This window comes from Falco biarmicus, chromosome 3 (genome assembly GCF_023638135.1).
Source record: "Falco biarmicus isolate bFalBia1 chromosome 3, bFalBia1.pri, whole genome shotgun sequence".
NCBI classification, from domain to species: domain Eukaryota; kingdom Metazoa; phylum Chordata; class Aves; order Falconiformes; family Falconidae; genus Falco; species Falco biarmicus.
This window is the reverse complement of record NC_079290.1, coordinates 41601681-41623186: the sequence shown is the minus strand read 5'-3', so window position 1 is coordinate 41623186 and position 21506 is coordinate 41601681. Positions and strand designations below refer to the sequence as shown.

Genomic DNA, 21506 nt, shown 5'->3' with positions numbered 1-21506 from the left:
AAGCATCTGCACCAATGCCAAAAAGGCACTTGTAAGTCTTTATCTACTTCTGCTTCAAAAAACAGACATAAACACATCTAGGTCTGTGTAAATCATCTCAAAAGATGCAGTCGGATGCTCAGAGAACATATGGTCACAAGCATCAAGCATTAACAAGAGAAAAGGCTGTGACCCAGAAAGAAAACATTTATATGTAATGGCACATTTTGGGAATACTGATACTGTTGGACTGCTGGGAATCTAACAACTGTATTTTTCCACCAGTACCTGTTAATATATTTAGAATCAAATTTCATAACACTACCTAAAATTACAAAGCAAACAACTGCTTGAAAACGTGCTTCCAGTATATAAGAACCATATTATTGTTTATACAGAAAATATATCTGTATATCAATCTCAAATCAACTGTCCCTTTCTGTTTACTTGGGATTTTTTTTGCTGTCACTATCAATAATGTATGCAAGAATTTGCATAGCTCTGCCATACTGCTGGTTAATTATCCATTTGCTGAAGTTCTAAGTAAAATTCTTTTGTGTTAAACAAAATTGTCTTTTTAATAGAGTGTTTTGACAATGGAACAGGAAAATTTGACAACAGAACAGCAAAATTTAAATATTAAAAGTATATTATAAGATCTCTCAGTATGTGACAGCATTAGCTATTGAAAGAACAGCACTTCTTCCAGTGTGCATACTACCTTTCATCGTTACTATAATTGCTTACTCCCTCATCTTCTCTTGGCTTTCTAACTTCGCACTTTCATATGATTAGAAGAAACTGATGCTCTGGTCTCAAGAGAAATACACTCACCCAGCATCTCAGCATGGGAAACATGGAGATAGTGTCTTCTTTCGAATGATAACGCCCCCAAAAATAAAAAAAACCAACAAAAAACCCAAAGAATAAACCAACTCCCCTTTCCCCTGAACCCACTAACAGAAGAAAAACACCAGAAAGACCCAACCTCAAGCAAAACTAGTTAATACTTACAGGTTTAGTAATTTTAATGTTTGGATCTTCAATACATTTTCATTTAGTACATTCACATCTGGATTTCTGCAACTGCAGAGCTTCCCTTCACGTGGCAGAACACACCAAAAAACTGCACTATCTGTCCCAGACTAGTTTCCTTTCTACTACACACACCCCATGTATTTGAGATGATCTGATAACACACTTCTGGTTATGTACAAGTACTGCAGCTAATGAAGTTTTTGGTTGTTTATTAGAGAGGGAAGGAAGAGGTACGTTGACTTTTAAACAAACTCTGTGACACTGTACAAATCTTTACTATAGTGACCATTGATAAATGTTCATTTCAGTTCCAAAGCAGAAATTTTCTTTCCGAGTTTATAGGATTTCGCTCAAAGTACATGCCTTAAATATAATAATAATCAAAAATTAAAAAGAAAACCACCAAAAAACCCCACAAAAAAGAGCACAAGCATTTACACATGTACCACATGTGCACTAATCATTGACAGAGACAGAATAAACCCCTCTATTACATGTACTTTTGAGTAACAGCAAGTTCTGTACTTGTGTTTGCAATACCCCTATAGGTCCTTGGGCTTGTGAACCCTTAACCTCAGGCAATGGATTTTGGGTTTCCTCACCCCAAAGAGCTGACAAAAGGCTGAAGGCAACAAGCTGTGACTGACAGAGGAATGAAATGAAACGCTCAATATTTACAAGAGAAGATGTGCAGTTCCAACCCTGAATTAACTTTCTTCAGGGTTGTTTTATCCCTTAGTATTTATAACCAGTTACAAGATAATAGTTAATTTGGCGTGAGTGCGACTGAATATCTGCAGGAGACTAAAGCCATTAAAACCATCCCCAGACAGTGAGGGGAAGTAAGTGATCCTGGAGACACTTCTTTCTGCTATCACGTTTCTATCATGAAGAGGCACTGCTTCCTTTCCACCCCTATAAAACTTCTCAACATTCAAAAGAGTTAAGTTATAAAAACATGACAGCAAAAAGCAGAAAAAAAACACTTGGAAACCCCTTAACACAGTCAAAAACAGGTTAACATGACAATAAGCGTTATCATCTCATTTGCCCTGCTTCTATGTTAATACACCCCCAAAAAACTCCAAACAAATAGAGCACAGGAATAGAAAATCAAGCTCTTGAGTTAGGACCTGACAAATCAGTCTCCTCATGTGGATGAATTATAATGCATTTAACCATGCACGTGCCCTTTTCTAACTGTGCTGTCCACTGTCCTTCACCACAGTATTCACCCTATTCAATGTTTTGTCTTAATTTCATTACCCATTTCATGACAGTATGCACCATTTCTTGCAGTATTCAGAAGTGTTCAGTGTCGAGTGTTACCCTTCATAAGAGAGCTTTCCAAGAAGTTCATCAGTAAGTTGACCTGCTTCACTTACAGCATCATCTGCATTTAGGATCAGCATTATGCCTGCTTCCAGCGTGAGCAACAGGCAATGTGTAAGTGGAGGTGGTTATGGAAACTTAGGCCCTTATTATATCTTAAAGCTTACACCCTGGCCATATTTGCTTGTTCTTTCATTGGGACAGAAAAAAAAAAGCATTACAAAATGGGTTTTTTTCCTAGAAAATGAAAAAAAAAAAAATCTTCACTCCAAAGCATACAACCTATAAAATTGTTAAGAAAGAACACAATACAGTTTTAACCAGTCTCATGCACAAAAACAGCTAGAAATTTTCCACTGAAAAATACAGAACAAGTATTTATTAATTCAGCTTTTGGTAGGCACCTACCACAAAAACTTGGTTAAGATGCAAGCAACTGAAAATCAGATTTCATATTCATATTGAGGTCTGTCAGCATAAATTATAGATATTATACTAACAGTGTGGCTTAAAATATTACCTTCCCCAACTGTTTTCCCCTTTTACGTGGGTTGTCAGCTTCACAAACTACAATTTTTAATGCATTGAGCTTTATTGTTTTATATATGTGTAAGTATATGTTTCAACATGTTTATATATCTTACATATAAATAGGCTTCTATGATTTAAATATATAAAAGACTAGAGCCAAGATTTTATTTAAATACTAAGAAATCAGACTTCGGGGGGGGGGGGGGGCGGGGAGAGGGAAGACAATGTTTTGTAATTTAAGTAAATGAACTGTTAAAGAATAAAACACCCATGTTGTAAAATGAGAATTTGATGAAAAACTTCTCAACTATACATGAAATACATTAAAAATATGATGCCAAAGAACTAGAGTTGCCTTTGCAGTATATTTGCTGCTGAACTGTTCATTTATAGACTACTAGCACAAGTTTGAATACAAATGTAATGTGTAAATTACACAGCCCCGATTCAAGATGTCTGTGAACTAAAAATAATAAACTAATTCAAGTCTCATATGAAGAGCCAGATGTTTATCATGCTGGGGAACTGGGGATTTCATGTGATGATGTTTTCCACCTTCCCTTTTGGGGTCCTTTAGAAGGAGACTCACTATTAATGTGTGTAGTAAGAAAACACCTGATCACATTACAGAGCACAGACTAATAAAACCAGAAGATGTATTGTAATCCAACAATCTTACTATAGGCAATAAAACTAAATTAATTTTTTAATTTATCTTTGAAGTAGTGCTTTTCTTCATAGAAAGACATCTGATCTTGATTAAAAATTTCTGTGAAATCCACTCCCGTACATGGCAATGTAATGTTCTGCTGTTGTTATCCTTCCTATAAAAACTTGCACCTTTAATTTTGAATTAAATGTATCAAGCCTTCCTGACCCTGGATCTGCTTATAGATTTATTTGCTTAACTTAAGGGCCTGGTATTGCAGAACCATTCATTGTGTAGGAACACTGGGCAGGCGAAGGTAACCTCTTCCAACTTCAGCCTTGTCCTTTCAAAGGGAAGCACCCACAGGTTCTCAGCTCTTTCAGCTCTTTTCTGATTCTTTAATCAAAAGGTCTGACTTGGAGCAGTTCTAATTTATGAACCCAACTTGTGGGTGCCAGCAAACTAATAATTACTGTAGCTTAATGCACAAATTGTACAACATCCTGACTCCTGCAGTACATCTTCGCTCTGTGCTTTCTGTTCATACAACTACATTTGTATTAGTCCTTTCCACCACGACCTGGGGACTCCTGGATTCAGCTCATTACTCACCATCACCCTTAAAACAGCCACCTTTGTTATTTTGTTTCTGGATGCAGAACTCCGTATTTGACTATTCAAATGCACATTTTGTTAGCTTGCTACCACTTGTGAAGTGATCCATCCAGCTCTCTAGTACTTGCTTGTTCTCTTCACTGTTTCTTATTTCAAACACTTTTGTATCATTTAAAGACTATTTTGATATACAGAGTTCTATTTTGTATCACAAATTTCAAAGGGCATATGACCAAATAAGTTACTCTGTTTTCTGTTAATCTAGTTGCTCAGCGATTCCCTATTTGGAACATACTAATTAGCCAGTATTAATAGCGGGTACATGGAGTTTGCCTTGTTCTAATTTCTTAAAATTCTATGCAACGCCAACTCAAACTATATGGTCCACAGGGCCATCAAAAGATTTACCCAGAATGAATGACAGTCATGGTTCTAATTATACCTTGAATCCCTGCAGCATCCAAATGCTCATCATTTGCACTCTCTATGCCTGTATTTCACTATGCAGAATGACTGGAAGAAACCCAGGCAAAATGTGATAGCAAATGCAATTTTATTTTATTTATTTTTGCCTACAGTTAGGGAGCTCTTTAAAAGAGAAGAAAGGCCCAATTTCTACTCTTTGTTCCAAGGTCTGTTTCTGTTCTGTTTTTCAATGGCTCTGGATTAAAAGAACGAAACAAAAAATACTTTTAAGAATGTATAAGGGAACACTGTACTGTCCTTCCACAGCTACTGCTGGGAAGAGGAAGGAGCTGGACAGCAACCTCAGCACTTAAGTCACTTAAAGTTTATCTGAGGTCTGTTAATGAAATATATTGTATATTAGCACATTACATGAAAACTACTAATTGTTCCTCCAGATAAAATCAGAGATGATCTTGTCAAACAATACTGGCTAGCATTAATTATATTGCTCTGTTTTAATTCCTGGTTAATCAAGTCCTTGGTCAGCCTCTTCAAGATTTTATCTGAGGCTGGAGTCAAGCTGTTAAGTCTAGAACAAGCAGCTCGCCTGCCCAAGACATTAAACTTCTTCTACGTATATCTAGATTTCCCACATGTGTCAAGTTCAGGGGTGGGTGGGTGTGTAATAAAAAAAGAAAAATCAACCTTATCAGTACAGATAGGTCTGCAGATAATCCCATGAAGTTATGGACAGAAACTGGCATACTCTAACTACTCTGTCCTACAGGAAAGGCAAGGGTTTCAGCAGCAGCTCATGATATCAAAACATGGCGAGTATTACTTAAAAAACAAAACAACAAACCACACACACCAAATAATCAAAAGAAATACGTTCTTCATTTTCTGTATTGTTAATTGCCAAGTTAGTTTTTTCTGTAGGTTGTTTTGCTTTTTCCTTTCTTACTTCCTACAGTCACAAGCTTCTGATTTAAAGTTATCTTCTCCCCGCCCCGCCCCCCCCCCAATTTGTTACACACCATTCCCAAACTCCTTTAATTCTCTTCATAATATTGAAGATTTTAAACCATCATTGCTCATCTACAGAGTGTTGGTTTGTTGTCTTGGGTTTTTTTTAAAGCAATTATTTTTCAAATCATGTGGCTTACCACTATTTGTGTATTTGACACTTTCTGCAGTGTAAAATAGACAAATTTATGCACAGCTAGCTTTAGACATGTACTCCCCCCCTCGCCTCCAACTGGTTCAGATTTGATCATGCCTTGAAACTTGTAGCATTTTTTTTAGTTTCACATTCAACTTTTCTTTATTTTACATAATGCGATGTAAAGACTTTTTTTCAGAGTAGGATGCGAAACACCTTGCATAAGGAAGTTGCCATATCTACATTTAGAATGCCCAGTGTTACGGTACTACCAGAGCGAGACTTAGCATGAACTCCTCAGCTTGAAATCTCCCATGATACCCTCCTCTATTCTCTCCTTCATCTCTTGGAGGGTCAACCACTCATCTGTAGCGTAACCTTAGCAGATCTTCATCTTACGCTCTGTCATAAACACTTAAAATCATTTCCCTCAGGGTTGTCTGAAAAATCACAGATAATTAATGGCACAGTTTCTGACAAAGTCAGATGTCCTCAATACACTCAGGTATGTTTCAGTTTTCCAATCATAAATTTGTATTTGAAGTGGGTTGTTTCGAGTTTTTTTAGTGGTGGTGTTTCGGGGTTTTTGTTTTCTTTGTTTTTCAAGGATTTCCTAATGGAAGCAAGTGTTCCTCAGAGTAGATTTTTGGGTCAAACATTACTATATTTTCCATCAAATTTTTCATGCAAAAATATTCACCAGATTTGCAGTACTGCTCTTCCTTAGCACAATTTCCTTAGACCAACAGGTGAACCTGAAAAGTCTCCTTTCACCAAGGAACTGAAAAGAATGAGACAAAAGCTCTAATGGCCGTGTTTTTCCTAACTACCATAACTTCTCCACCTAAAAGAGTATCAGCCAGTAACCTAAAAAAACTCAAAACAGAAAATAAATTTTAAAAGAAGAAAAATAACCCAAAACGATCTTGTCAAGTGCTTTTTGATCTTTGGATTGTTCGTGTATATAAATTGTTCACTTTTCTAACACAGGAAAAAAAAACTAATCAGCGTTTGCATACATACTTTTTTTTTTTCTTCTTTGCTATATATTTATAACCTGGATCAGATGTCCATACACTGGAAACAACACTCTAAAAAGTCCACAGTGATTTCCCAAGAGATGCCTTAACTTGATCCTTGGCTGATTTCCATCTAGCTGACTTTTGGGGAAGAAAGTTCACTTCCTTCACCGCCATCTTCATTTTATTGGAATGGAAAGTGAGCCGAATGGAAACAGGAAGATTCCAACCACAACACAAATTTTTTTTTTTAAAAAAAAAAAAGTTCTCCAAATGAGAAGCAGAAAGTGGCAGAACTGGGGATTACTTCAGTTTTTTGCAGCACAAGTTAATCACAGCTGTACTCAAATTAGCACAGCTACAGAATTACCATCTGCATACCAGCACGCAGGGCACAAGAACTCCATCACTTTGCTCAAACTAAAGGCCAGCATCGCTAAAGCCTTCCAAAATAATTTTGGAATAAATCTTTGTTCTCAAAGATACATTAAATCCCTAAATTTTGTCAATGTGAACTGAAATATGAAATGTGGTCATAATTCCATAAAAACATGGCTGGCTTGGTTTGTTGATGGCATCAGTCAGGAACAAAAGCACGTTGGCTTGGAATGGCTGGCACCCTGCACCTCCGCTCACCAACTCCAGTGTATCTTACCCACCCCAGTCTGTTTCCATTATTACTCTCATGTGCACAAAGATCTGCTATGAATAAAAAGGGCATTGTTAAAATAGTATCATCGTCTGTCTCTGACCCTCATAACTTAAAAATAAAAAACAAACCCAAAAGCACAACTTTTTTTTCCTTATTAATAAAGTAAGTAAAACAGCAAAGCAAGACAATGTAATAATCTCTGTGAACTGAGACACAAACAGGAGCTATACTGATCCCTTTCATTAATTAAGCAGAGAGGAGAAACAAGGAAAAATGAAGCCATGCTCTCAAAGTAGAAGATTAATTTTAAAAAGATGTTCTATTACAGCAGTTCTAAGACATTTTATCATTTTTAATTTTAATAAAAATTTTTAAGAAATTTTAACTAGAAGCAATAAACATCAATTTACCACTTTTGCATTTCTGACATAAGAAATGCTTTAAATTAAATTAAAACCTTGTTAGAAACAGACACCAGATAGTTCTGAGATTTGCCAAAGCAGCTTCATCCCAACACACAATAAATGAGTTTCGGAATTAACAGAAAAGACAACACATTTGCAGGCAAAGAAAATTCCACTTCTTCCCGATTATCTAAACAAACAGATAACATTACAAATCTGAAGCAGTAGTCTTATGGGAAAAAGCAAACAAACTCCTCATTAAAAAATGCCCTTTGCTAAGCACTTCTACATACATAGGAAAAGTAACCAGCCTACTGATGCCATTATGCAATCCTTATGTACATATACATGTTGATTTTCATATACAGTGAAAAGTTACAAGATATAATCAGTGATCTAATTGGTGTCAAGATTCAAAGAAGTCTTCTACGTGTTCCCAAACAGAGAAAAGCAAGACATCGAGTCACAGAGATGTGAAAGATATAGATTAGCCTAGCTTCATATACCATCTCTGACTGTGATGACAGACTGATGCTTCGCAGAAAGCTGAAGCATCTTTCCCCTACAATTGCACCTAAATATTGTTCCCACTGTTGTATATGGAAAGAAAACTGATCTGACACCTTGACACAAGTTACTTGAAAAGTCTCATTAGCAAAAAAATAAGACCATTTACATGGAAGATTACATCCAAGTATGAGATGCTTCAATCATCCTACAGAACACCTTTAAAGAGTCTACAAAATAACATTAATAAATGAATTTGTATGCCTGTTCTGAGTCAAATTTAGTCCATCATTTCAGACTAAGTTTTGACTTTACTAATGACAGTGTAATGTATCTTGAATGCACCTTTGAAATCTAAAGTAAAATTTATCAGTTAATTCAACATACACACAACAAATCACTGACTTCCAAAAGCCAGGCTGTTTAATGCAGATTGCTTACAGTAAACCTATTTGTGAAATAATACATGCTTGTTAAACATCATCATTCAACAAGCACTGTAACTAACAAAGCTTACTTTCCTACAGGTTTGTGTCATGTGGTGGACTGAATTTGTAAAGCTTTTCCCATGCCAGAGACATTTATGAAATCACCCTAACCTATGCCAGCTCCTTTGGGTCCAACGCCTTTTCTTCCTCGGTTCAGGTATTAATAAAGTCTCTCTCCTTTACTTGACTTTCTCTTGTTATAGCGTCATTGATACATTTATTCCTTCTCTCTTTGAGATATTTGCCAATATTTGTTGAAAAGGTCTAATAATTCAAAACTAGCAAGTGATGAAACCCTAAGACAGGCAGACAGCCTAATCGTAATCATTGCTTTTAATGCTAAACTGGTTTAAACATTGAATTTCTGAGTTTTAAATGGTCATTAAATCCTTTCTAAGAGAAGGGTATCTTGGTATACAGGGAAAACATAGCACCTCTCATCACATTTGTGTTGTACTACCCACAGTTCTCAAGAGCTGACAAGAACAGAGAAACTGCACTGAATCACAGAAAGCCTGAAATCCTGGAAGTGCACAGTCAAGGTTAAGGCACTACGCCGCCTGGAAATTAAGAGTGGTATTGGATCTGTTACCTGTTTAGATCTAATTAACTCCTTACTAAAGCTCTAGCAAAGACAAAGCAATTTTTCTTCAAGAAGTGCTCAACTTCACAGGTTAATGCATAAGCTTCCCCCTAGGCTTCAACTCCATTAACTAGAGGTATTAATTAGATCGAGCTAGGTAGATCAATCAGGATCACACCTTTAAAGCCTGGACAAGACAAGGCCTAACCCTAATATACATTGAGTGAACAGATTTATTATCATGCTTATTGGCCTAGCAAATATCCCACTAGGCTTGCAAGCATCAACATCTATAAGATGCAATAATATAAACAGATTAAAGCTTTATTGTAACAAAGAAAAGTGACGCATTGGGCTAAGTGAATACAATACAGTTAAACTCAACACACCCTTCTTTAAATGGATCCAGACTACCATCTTCCAGCATTTACTTAAACAATAAAGGTCTAGCTCTAACATCTCTAGATGAAACCTTCAGCAAGATATCATCTGTTACTGGGTTAGGTTCTGAACTCACAATTGCAATTCTGTAGTGGATCCAAGGTCCCTACAGCCAGCACGAACGCAGTCCTGGTGTACAGTGTTACACTCATAGCACCAGGCACTCATTGTAAGGTAGTCTAGCTTTTTCCTGAGGGATAATTTATGCTGTACAGATACCACAACAATGGCAAAAAGGAATACATATAACAGAGTAAGAGTATGCACAGAAAAATCAGGTTTAACTGACAAACAATAACTTGCTCACACTGCACCGATGCAAGTCCCCTTACTCTAGACTAAGCAAGACTTTAAAACTATTCCTAACTGAGAAGAAAGGGTAGCTCATTACTCCTTGGCCATTTTAGCAACATGTGAGTGAGCAGTTCTGGAGAGGGGAAGAGTAGGTGCCCTACAGGCAAAAACTTGTGTTTTACTTTTACTACAGCTTCAGGTGCAAAAATCCCAGAACAGCAGGATATAAGAGCACACAGTGTACAGACTACTTCAGAGATGATTACAAGAGGGATTTATTAATTTAGTATTACTATTTTAAAAAAAGCTAGATAGAACAATTCCAGATTACTTTCTGCACCAGGACTTCAGCTTTTTGAAGTTGAGAGTTTTATTTGAGGTTGTCACACAACTGGGAAATTTTGCTGCCTGAAACTTAAGAGCACATTAAAATGCTATGATTTTTCTAGAGCTATCTTGCTGGAAACAGTCCTTACATTCATACCCCTCTGAAGATGTTCAGCATGTGCCAAGTCTCCTATTTTAGGATCATCTTCCATCCATCTCCCTTATATGGGCAAAGTTTTCCAAGTTTGAATCAATCCAAAGCACTGATTATACATTTAAAATGTCATGCTAAAATCCCAACTAAGTTATTGAACAATTATTCAACTATTCCCCCTTACCTTTTGCAAAATAATGTAGATTAAAAAAAAAAAAAAATAAATCCCAATTTCAGTTTCTCTCAATCAGCACTACCACCCTTCAGAGTTTGAACCCAGGACTAAATGCAATAACCACACTACACAGAGCTTAACAAATGCATACTGTAATAGTTTTCTATTTTTTTTCCCCTCATCCAACTCATATTTGAGCAGTCCAAATATACTACAAATTTTATAGAAGGAGAATTTTAAACCGCCTATGGAAGAATTAGGGCCTGATAGTGCTAAATTACATTTTAGAGCAATCACTATATATAGTAACTTTCCTTCAAACTTGCTGCAGCATTGACACATTAAACAGAAAAGACATCGCAGTATTCTAGTGAAAAAAAGTATTTCTGTGCACTGGCCTTCTCTTAGGTGAGTTAAGGCAAGATAGCAATTGTATGCATGTAGCACCTCACAAATGATGTAATCAACAGCAGAATTCCAGTCTTATCTGAGACCTGAATGCTTTCCTGAAGACAATGTACTCAGTTTTTCTTACTACTGAATCCTTCTTGCCTTGGCAAGTCATGAAACTTTGGCTCCAACCTCATGAATGCCTAGATTTGATTTGATAATATCCAGATTTTATACCTACAATTCTTATTAATGAAGCAAAAAAATAAAACAAGATAAGAAGTAATGCAAAAAAGTGGAAAACAAAACCTTTAAAAAGGCACTGTATTCACCACCTCGGTATTTCTTTGCAGCTTTAATATCATCCTAGAAAACTCAAGATGTACTAGGTATACATATCCCATTCAATTAGCAGGAGGTACCTATTTGTAACTCCAAGTTATGATCTGAAGCCTAGCAGAGTTCCGTGGTCAGGGCAAGGGGCTGTTGGTATTTTGGTTTGGTTTTTAATATACAGATCTACAAAGTAAAAAACCCACACCATTCTCCAACCCCAAAAAAAGCCAACTCAAAACTACTAGCTCCTAGAACAGCAACAGTTTTCCACCCTGTTGTATTTTTAATTTTGCCATATCTTCAGGGCCAAACTTTGCATGCAATCTTTACAAGTCAACTGTTTAGAGTAGAAGGGAAACCAACACAGTACTAAATATAAAGCAAAAAATTGCTTTTAAGGCAATAAAATGAAGAAAGAATTACTCTACTGAATCACAATTATGTTAACAAGCACTTTCTAAAGATCATATCAAAGATAACTAAATGATTTAAAACCTGAACAAACAAATACAGACTAGAAGGCTAGGCATCTTGGCATTTTGTAGAACAATTGGGAGTATTAATTTTCCAATACACTTCCAAAAATCCAACTGTTGCATTCTAACCCATCCACTCTTCCAGGTCTTATCTGCAATGAATTCACCCTTTCAACATTTGTAGCCTTCTCACTAAGTAAACCTACTGAACTATTTAATGTACTGCTTTTAGGTACAAAATGTTGTTGTATGTTTAATAGAAGAAAAAGTTTGATTTAACATACCGGGGATTTCACTCCTTCCACAGCTGAATGTAACTGGGAGAGCTACAAATCCTAGAAATTTTGTATTATTCGACAGGATCACAGCAGGGGGAGATACTGAAGAGATTCCAGATTCCTTCTCATATGAAAAGTTTATCTGAAAGATTATTTTAGAACCACTATATAATTCCTAAAACCTCACTATTGTCCAGTAAACCTGCAGAAAATGATGAAATTTTGCCACGGATCCCAAAAGCTGACAACAAGTACACATTTCTGGTCTGTTCTCAGTTCCCCAATCTTCAGGAAGGCCAGAGAGGATAGGCACATTACAAGGGGATGCTACTACACATCAATACTCCTCAGTGCATTCTCTTCATATTTCAGTCTTCAGGAAAACTAAAATCACCAGGCTTTCTCAATAAGTTAATTCTGCTAAAACTAAACGACTTTTTCTTGTGAAGAAATGAGGAACACCCAAGAGGCATCCCACAGAACAGAACTGACTGTACACACACCGCAACAATGACAATCTGTTCAGGCATGCTTGAAAACCTGTAGGTTTTGATCTTTCCGTTTACATTTTTGCACCAAAGGACGTGGCAGTGCACAACAAGAGTCAACATGGGGAGGCAGGCATTCAGCATCCACCATGCGAACAACTACCATGCCCTTGATTGGATGAAATTCGTTTCTGCAGAACTGAACTATCCACATTATCCTCTGTGATCATGGTTGAGGAGCTGGTCCGTAACACAGCTAGATATAATAGATCAGTACATAATAAAGTTTCCAGGGGGTGCAGTACTTAGTACAGACACCAGAGGTTAAGAAGGAGACTAAACTATGCTCTCGATCCAAGCAGCAGCCACAGGAGATACTTGGGCAGGGGCTGTATTTCCCCAGACAACTTTTTCTTTAGACAGAGAACAAGTAACCCTAGGACCTTCCTTAAACATCCAGTGTACTACACAGGCATTTGATTTAGGAAGGCATGTCAACATCACTTCAGTAAAATCATCTTGCTTTTCAATAAATATGGTCAAAATGAAATTTCTAAGAAACACAAGGACTTTAATATTTCAGTTAAATCAATCGCAAATCCAGAAATCTTTCTCTAGTCCCCAGTGCCAATTCTGCCCCACCCACACTTCACTGAAAACTCAGAAAAACAAGCCAAACAGGCAAGAAAGTCTCACAGCCGCCTCTGGCTCACAGTAAAAACATTTGAGCTTGGCATATATTAACTGCACTTTATGGCAAGCACTCTATTATGTAAACGTTTATGAATAATTTCTTTGTATTTAAATTAAAAATTCAAATGGAAATACAAGGCTGCATACCACAAGGGTTGTTTTAATTAGTGTAATGAAATTAATTCATGTTAAATGTCAGCCCATTTAGCCAACCAGAACCTGTGTGTCAAACAGATTTTGAATGAAAATGCCATCAGACAGTATTGGTGACAGAAGCCAGGCACCCATACCAAGCACTCTAAGAAATATTAAGTCTTTTTATAAAAAGATAGTTTTAGATGCAGTATTTTGTCATGGTGGAAGTGATTTAGCATTACATTACATTTAGCAAGTGAGTAAATTATTCTGAAAAGCAAAAGCTGCAGACTTATTATTAGCAATATCACATACCAAGTTGTTCCAGCAAGACCTTGCCATTTAGGACATATTTTCATACTCAAGCCACACAGATCGCAGAGGCTCAACCCACATTTCCTGATTTCTACAACAAAGAGTGTCATTAGCTACCAGCATCATCAGGAATGCAGTACTACAGTAACCATACTTAAAGAAACCTTTCATCTAGTTTGAGAAAAACAAAAGTATGGTGAGACTGGTATGACAAGTTAATCAACTTTTAAGCTATTAACCATTAGCTTCAAACAAGACAGCTCAACTAGTAAGCACAGTCTTACACTGACAGAACTTGTGCTGAACTCAAGTTAATAGGAGTATTAAATGTCCAATTCAGCCTGCTTATTTCGCTTCTTAACATCAATTCAGTCTGCTAATTCTAATTCTCTACTTCTTTTTGTTTTCATTTTATCCATACATCAAGTAATGCCTTATTTTGTATGATTTAGCGGCTAAACCAAAGTCTCAAAGGAGGTTTTCCTTGCTGCCCAACTCTACCACTGGATTCTTATGAAGAGCACAGATTTAAAATTTCTTTTACCAATATGCTGCTGTTCAAAAAAGTCTGTGTTATTAGGTTAAGGTTATGACTTTTCTAGGTCTTATCTTTTTCTGCAAGTTGCGTTTAACTGTTGATTTTAATAAAGCATTAAAATGTTCTTCTATACTTAGACTCAGTGGAGTCTTGTAACTCCTGGTAATCTTATGACTTTTAATTCCTTACATTCTTGTATGTAATTTTGCTATGCCACAGCGAGTCTAGCTACAATGGGAGCCAAGATCTCTGTATACAGACCCTCTGACTATGCCTCTTATTGTTATATCCATTGCCATTTTAATATGTTCTACTAAAACAATACTCCTGCTTGTATTTTTACTTTGCTTGTCCTTACATTGCCTTTTCCATAAGGTACATACCTAGAACAACGTGTACAGATGAGGAACACGTCAATATAAACAAAGTCCCTTAAGCCTCTTGTGTAAAATTGTACACAAATTGTACAGTATTCTAAAAAAAATCATGGAGAAAAAACCCAACATGCAGCTGCTGAAGAACACTGTTCCTGTTTCATCTGACTGGATGCAACCTAAGCTGGAGGATTCAAGACATGTCTTCCAGCAACCCCACAATCAACTTGCCTGGAACAAACCTCTGCTTCCAACTCCGCTCAGGCAACTACCACTTCTCGTTACACACACAGGCTTCTCTGCGGTACTGCCATCGATTTCTTAACAACATATGTGCACTGAGCTTCTAGAGATCACAGGTTAAATATTAGAGATAATCCTGTTGCAGTTAACCATAATTTGTTCACATAAACGTTGATTATATTGGCCAAGCTGGTGGAATAAAACCACTTGCTATTCTACTGTGTGACTGCAGAGCCCTGCATGCAGTTCAGCTAAAAAAAGCAATGAAGGTGGTATTGTTGTAACAGAACTCCGTTTTCTTTACCTGCAATTCCTTCTGTATTTTGTTTACCAGTGGTGTTGATATGAATGGCTGCATCAGTAAAATTGGCATCTTCCAGGAATATTACCTTCTGAAAAGCTTTTGTTGAAGTATTTAAGATTGATTACAAACAATTGTATCTCTGTTTATTTAACTTCACAGAAATACAAAGGAAAAAAATTACCCAAGAGATAATTTATCTTAAGTATAATTTTCAGAAATCCTAATTATCTTTTTAAAATATATTTTTAAATGAAAACCAGAAAGCTCCTCAGTCTTCAGCAGCGCTGCTCTCTTCACATCGCTTTTCATCACCTGTTTGATTCTTAGATCTCTGAACAGCAGCTCCAGAAGTCAAGCTACAATTTGTCACTGAAGTTGCTCACTAGTTGAGATTAAGAGAGTTCCTGTCATATCCCAATTAAACCTACATACACCAAACAAATTAACTTTCATTACAAATTTATCAAGTGTATTTGCTTTTTTCAGCATTAATAAACTTTCTGGTTTTCAACATGGATACCTAGGGAAGCAACACATTAAAAATTGCAACATGCCTGCCGGTTGCAAATTTTGACCTAACTGGCCAGTGTCCATCAAGGCTGAAAAAGGGAGAACATCCCAAATATCAGAGAAGTTTAATGAAAATCAGGAGCAGGTGACTCTGACATCCTCCAACTCTCTCCCTCTCTTTCTCTTTTTTAAGCAAATATTTTGGTTGTTCTCAAAGACCTTATTTAGAATTAAAGCTTTGCTGTTCTGCGAGCTGCAAAAACATAAGGTGACAGCCTCTGTCTTGCAAGGTCTACTAGGAAAGTTAACAGCACCCTGCAGGAGTTTCCTATTACACTCAAAACTGCTGTTTGCAAGGTAGTAAGAATCTGGTTAGAAGTTCTGTAGATTTGAGTACACATCATAATAATTTTGTCCAACAGTTAAGTACATAATACGCATACACACTAAAACAAAGACATCTTAACTACAACACATGCATTATGCCTAAACACTTCAGAAAGTGTAATATGCAAGCTCCTGTGATTTCAAGATTTGCTTTTAAAGGGATGAAGTTTCTAGTAATTTCAGGGCATTGGTTTGCCAAAGTTGAATTTGGCCCAGTGTGAGGCAGGTCACAGATGAAAATGCCAGGCATACCCAAAAACATCAAATCACAGTATCTTTTCAACAGTCTCAATGTCAAATAGCAACAATGAAAAAAGAAATAAAACAAAAGACCTACTGAGGTCAATGGGATATTTCAAATAACACTGCTATGTACCTTCTAATGAGACTTCATTAGTAACACTTATACTTCAACTGCCTAACTCCTTTCATCATAAAGGATCTTGAAACCTTTTCAAGCAGAAGTGCCTACATCTCAACGGCTTACAGTATACCTTTGATATTCAGCAGAGGAAATCCCCATGGGATACATAACTGTTTTCATTTTGCCCCATGAAATTCCATTCACTTTTGGATGATGTATAAACTGTTAAAGTCCAAATTTTTCTCCTCTCTTGCATTCCTGCAAAATTTTTGGCAGCACAACACAGTCATAACCAGCAGTTATAAAGCTGGGCTCACCACCACCAAAGTAGCAATGGAAACGCTAGAATCACTTTGAAAACTTTCTACTCCCATGTACTCTCAATTTACCTTCCAAAAGTCACCATGCATGTCAGAAGATCCCTTACCTCCAGCCATGACACAATGATCCTAAAAAAACAGATTCAGCATGCAGCTACAGCGGCCAGGATCCCACTGGGTGGGTAACAAAGAGAATAATTTTCTTAAGTCTTGGACAAGGGAAAAGACTGCATGACCAGTCATGACCAGAATTGTTGTTGCCTATCCAAACAACTTAAAACCCAAATCGAACTACCCGTCCTATTGAAGACTGATGGCTGGCTATTTTGTAGTTTAGCTGAATACTCTAAGACAGGGGTCCTCAAACTTTTTAATCAGGGGGCCGGCGCACGGATGAAGTGGCAGGCAGTCACCTGCGGCTGCTTGGTTTCCCCCCCCAACCCCTGGCAGGGGGGTCCTGTAAATGCCAGGGGCCGGATTGAGGACCCTGGGGGGCTGTATCCAACCCACGGGCCGTAGTCTGAGGACCCCTGCTCTAAGACATCAGTGCTGCATCAAAATTACAACCTTTTTGTCTCCCACTAATTAAACCCAGGAATGTTCCTGCACAAATTGTTAGAGAACATAATTCAGGTTACACACTCAAGACTTTGAAACATGACAGTCATCAGTGCTGCTCTAGATATTCTAGTGTCATGCAAACACATTATGATTGTGTTTACTTATGTAATACCAATCTTCCATTAACTGTATCTTCTTTACCATGAAGAAAACCAATAAACAAATGTCTGAAAAAGGCAAATGAGTACAGCAACCAGTACAAGTAGACCAGGACCCTCCCATTGTAGCAACTTCCAAATGAAGAACGTAATCTCATTCACATACTCTTAATTCATTGCCATAGGAAGACTTCTTCTGGCCAAAAAAGCCAAATACTTTTTTCAGTATTAATGAGAAAAAGCAGCTTTGGTCTAGGGAACCTTGAATCCAGAATTCCCTTTCGCTTTGCTTTTCCCCCTCCCGCTTAAGAACAGAGAAATACAGAACAAAGTTTTATGCTACAAGAGGGCTCACAAATGATGGTACCAGAGCAGGATGTAAACTATATCTGTCTGCCTCAAAAGGAGAGTCATACCACACTTTGAATTAAGAGCTATTGCTAATTTTATTTAGTGCCACTAGTTCTTGGACTGTGAGTAAAAAAAATTAAAAAAAATCAATTTACAATTGTCCTGCTTTTAATCTCTCCATGTCATTCATGATCCACCAACCTCTATCCTAACCTTTCTGGCCATAGTACAGACAGCTATTTCTTCTCCAGAGAGAAGAGGTCTGTTTTCAGACTCAAAAGAACAGCTGATCACTCTGAGTGAAGTAAGAGGGTTATATGGTGGGAATCAGCCACAGCTCTTATTTGCAGCTGCAGGTTTCAACTGATCCCACCTCAGGAAGACTCAAGAGCTGCAGGTGTTACCCAACCAGACAGATAATTTCAAAGAAAAGCCAATACTGCCTGAAATTTTCTTCTTGTTGCTTCATATTGCATGGAGTTATTCCTGTCATCCCACCCTCATCCCCAAACTGGGGAAACTTACACTGGAATCACTGTGCCACCACCACAGAATGGCTAACACTGGAAGGGACCTCTGGAGATCATCTAGTCCAATCCCCTGCTCAGAGCAGGGTCAGCTAGAGTGGGTTGCACAGGACCATGTCCAAATGGGTCTTGAATATCTCCAAGGATGGAGACTCCACAACCTCTCAAGGCAACAACCGAAGTCTATGTAATTTTTCATTTATGATGAGCCCATCCAAACACCGTATTTGGGCACTCCTGCCCTGCTGCACTTTGGAACATGAAAGATTCATCCAACTTTGGGATTAAACATGCCTCAAAGCCACTTGAAAGAAACAAGCTTTCCTGAGCACAGTCAACAGGCTCTCCAAGCAAAACTTCTTCCCATCTCTATTTATATTCACATAATCTATCTACAGACTAGAGCCCAGGGGTTCTGTGTGGTTTGATTAAAACGTTCAGGAACGTGTTTACACCTTTTAAAGAAAAACTGGTAACTGCTATCTGCCCTTCTATGCAATTCTAGAAGGGAGACAGAGACCTGCTACAGTTCATAGTATGCACATTAATGAGAACAGCTGAACATGACTTGAGTAGCCCAGTAGCTCACTTGTGGAATATTCAAAGAAAACTAAGATCTTCCCATATGATATCCACGGTATCTCAACAAGAACTTCAAGAAAGCTTAAGGAAGTCCTGGCTACAGCTATCAGAGGCATAGCCTCAAACAACAAGATGCCTGAATCTTCCTAGACCTTTCAAAAATGACTGCAGTTGCTTCAGATGGAACTTAGCAAGAAGCCAAGGAGAAAGATCATTTTGCAAAGCAAAGCAATTCAGTCCTGTGCTCCACCTGCACTTCTTAGGCAGTAAGTGAGAGGTCTTCCTGCTTTCCTCCAAGTAAAGAATATTTAACAAGGAGATTTCTTCAAGGGATGCCTAAGTGAAGAAAGGAATCTGCTAAAAGGAACAAACAGCGCTTTTTTTTATACTACAGAGCCTTGAGATACATGGAGAATAAAAGTACCTTAATGGAAGATTTCAGACCTGCATTACACACCTAGCAGTCTTAGTAGATGAGAACATCATCTTTACCAGGAAGTACCAGTATATCAACATTAACACTGCAGAAACAGTCATACTTCGATGCATTCAAAGATGAAGGATGCAGTACTGACTCCAAGGTATGTAATCCTCCAGCCTCAACCTCACAAAACTGATGTAACTGACACAGGAGGTGTGCCTGCTTAGAGAAACCCTCATGAAATCTCTTATCCCCCTGTTTAGCCAACTCAGTGAAAGCAAATAATGCTGGGCCACACCTGGGAATCTTTGATCTTTCCAGCTTCAGGGAGAAGGAGCAACCGCCTGCCCAGACAGATGAAGTGGGTCAGTGCATTTCTTCATGGCATGAAGTTTCTTTCAGTCAACAGATCTGTCTCCTCAAGCTGGCTCTTGCAGCCAGAACATGTGACAGAGCCAACTTCAAAGCAGAAGTCTGCTCCTGAGACAGCATCTCAAGAGTCACACCAGCTCTTCATAACCTTTTCCATTAAGAATAGTTTTAGACAGGTATCGCAGACTTCTCAGAAAGCCTCACAGACTCCCCACAAAGTCTCCATTGACAGTTTAAAAAAGAGGAGGGGTGGAATGCTAGAAAACAGGCCCTCCAAATGACTGTCATACAGCAAGAGGCATTTCAAAGACCAAATACTTTAGGGCTTTAGGGCTGCCTCAAGGCAGGACCTGCTCACTCTGCATTATCTGCTGATAATGATACACAAAAATCAGGTGCAGCCAGAGAGCACCCTCCTGCACAGACACAACCTCAAGCACCTCAGCAGCTTAGCACTTGCTTGGCACAGCAAGACATACATCCTGGGCAGCTCACAGGACAGCAGTGTGCCAGAAAAGGGGAGTCTGCAGGGCAAACAGTACATATGGACATTCTCAGGCTAAGCACCTATTGATTGCCATCAAACACAGACCTTGGTACCAAGAAACAAAAATAAAACCCAACAATTTATGCCTTACATCACAGTAAAAGCCAAAGAGCTCTAACTAGAACCTCCCTAGCAAAAGTAACACCTAACTACTTTCAGGTAAAGGGAAAAGCACAGCTATCTGTGGCAGAGTGACAGCTGATGTTGCAGCTGCTGTACCTTCCTTGGAAGGCAGAGCACATGCACCAGCCCTAAGCAGCTGCACACATCTGGTATTCTGCATGCACAGCTACTGTGGGCAATCTGGGCACACACCCAGCGTGCCAGGTTTCAACTCAACACAAACACAATGAAATAATTACTCAACAAGAAATCGCCTTTAAAAATCAAAGCCGAAAGCCAAAATCCGCTAGATTGAAGAGGTTTACTAATGTCACAAAACCAGCACTATGGATAGACTGAAAAAAAATCCGCTTCAATTCATTGCTGCTATTTTCAAGTAGTTGTAGTCATCTTGATGAAATACACATAAGAAACTATCAACCAAAACTTGAAAGCTTTCAGTTTAAAAGCAACTCAGATTTATTTCAACCCTTTTCCAGCCTGAACATGAGAACAAATTCAACCATATAAACTTCTTTCAGTTACTTTATGCAATTCTGCAATTGTACTTGGTAATATCCAAGTTGTTATACCCATAATCATCAGTTACCAAAGCTGGGCTTGCTTACATTTCATAAAGACCGAATCAAGGAAAAAAAAATTTAGCAAGCTCCGTTTCCAGGTAAGAAGATACTCCTATTTAACAAAGTGTATGTTACTCAATTAAATGTTATGTAAATGTTTTCATTAAGAAAGAGCATGCATTTAATAGCTGTTCTGAAAATCAGAGCCCATCAAAAGTCCATATGGGGAAATGTATGTATTGTTATTTTTAAATGATTCCACATGTACAGTTACTCAAGTGTAAAAACTTACATTTTCCAATACAGCATATCAAACATGAAATAGTGGAAGATTTATCTAAGAAGAAAGTCATGACAGTCAGCATCATAATTTTTATAGTACTAACACTATT

At 37.7% G+C, this 21506-nt stretch overlaps 1 protein-coding gene across 8 annotated transcripts in view; it reads right to left on the bottom strand.

Moving 5' to 3' along the window:
* The window catches only part of NCOA2 (nuclear receptor coactivator 2), a 189974-nt gene that overhangs the window by 132978 nt on the left and 35490 nt on the right, over positions 1 to 21506 (bottom strand). For 3 of the 8 annotated variants that reach the window (XM_056333448.1, XM_056333450.1, XM_056333452.1), the window contains exon 3: positions 13870 to 13960. The exons of the other annotated variants lie outside the window; for them this stretch is intronic. The gene's annotated coding sequence lies outside the window, so the exon portion shown is untranslated. The remainder of the gene's footprint in view (positions 1 to 13869; positions 13961 to 21506) is intronic. 8 annotated transcript variants of the gene reach the window in all.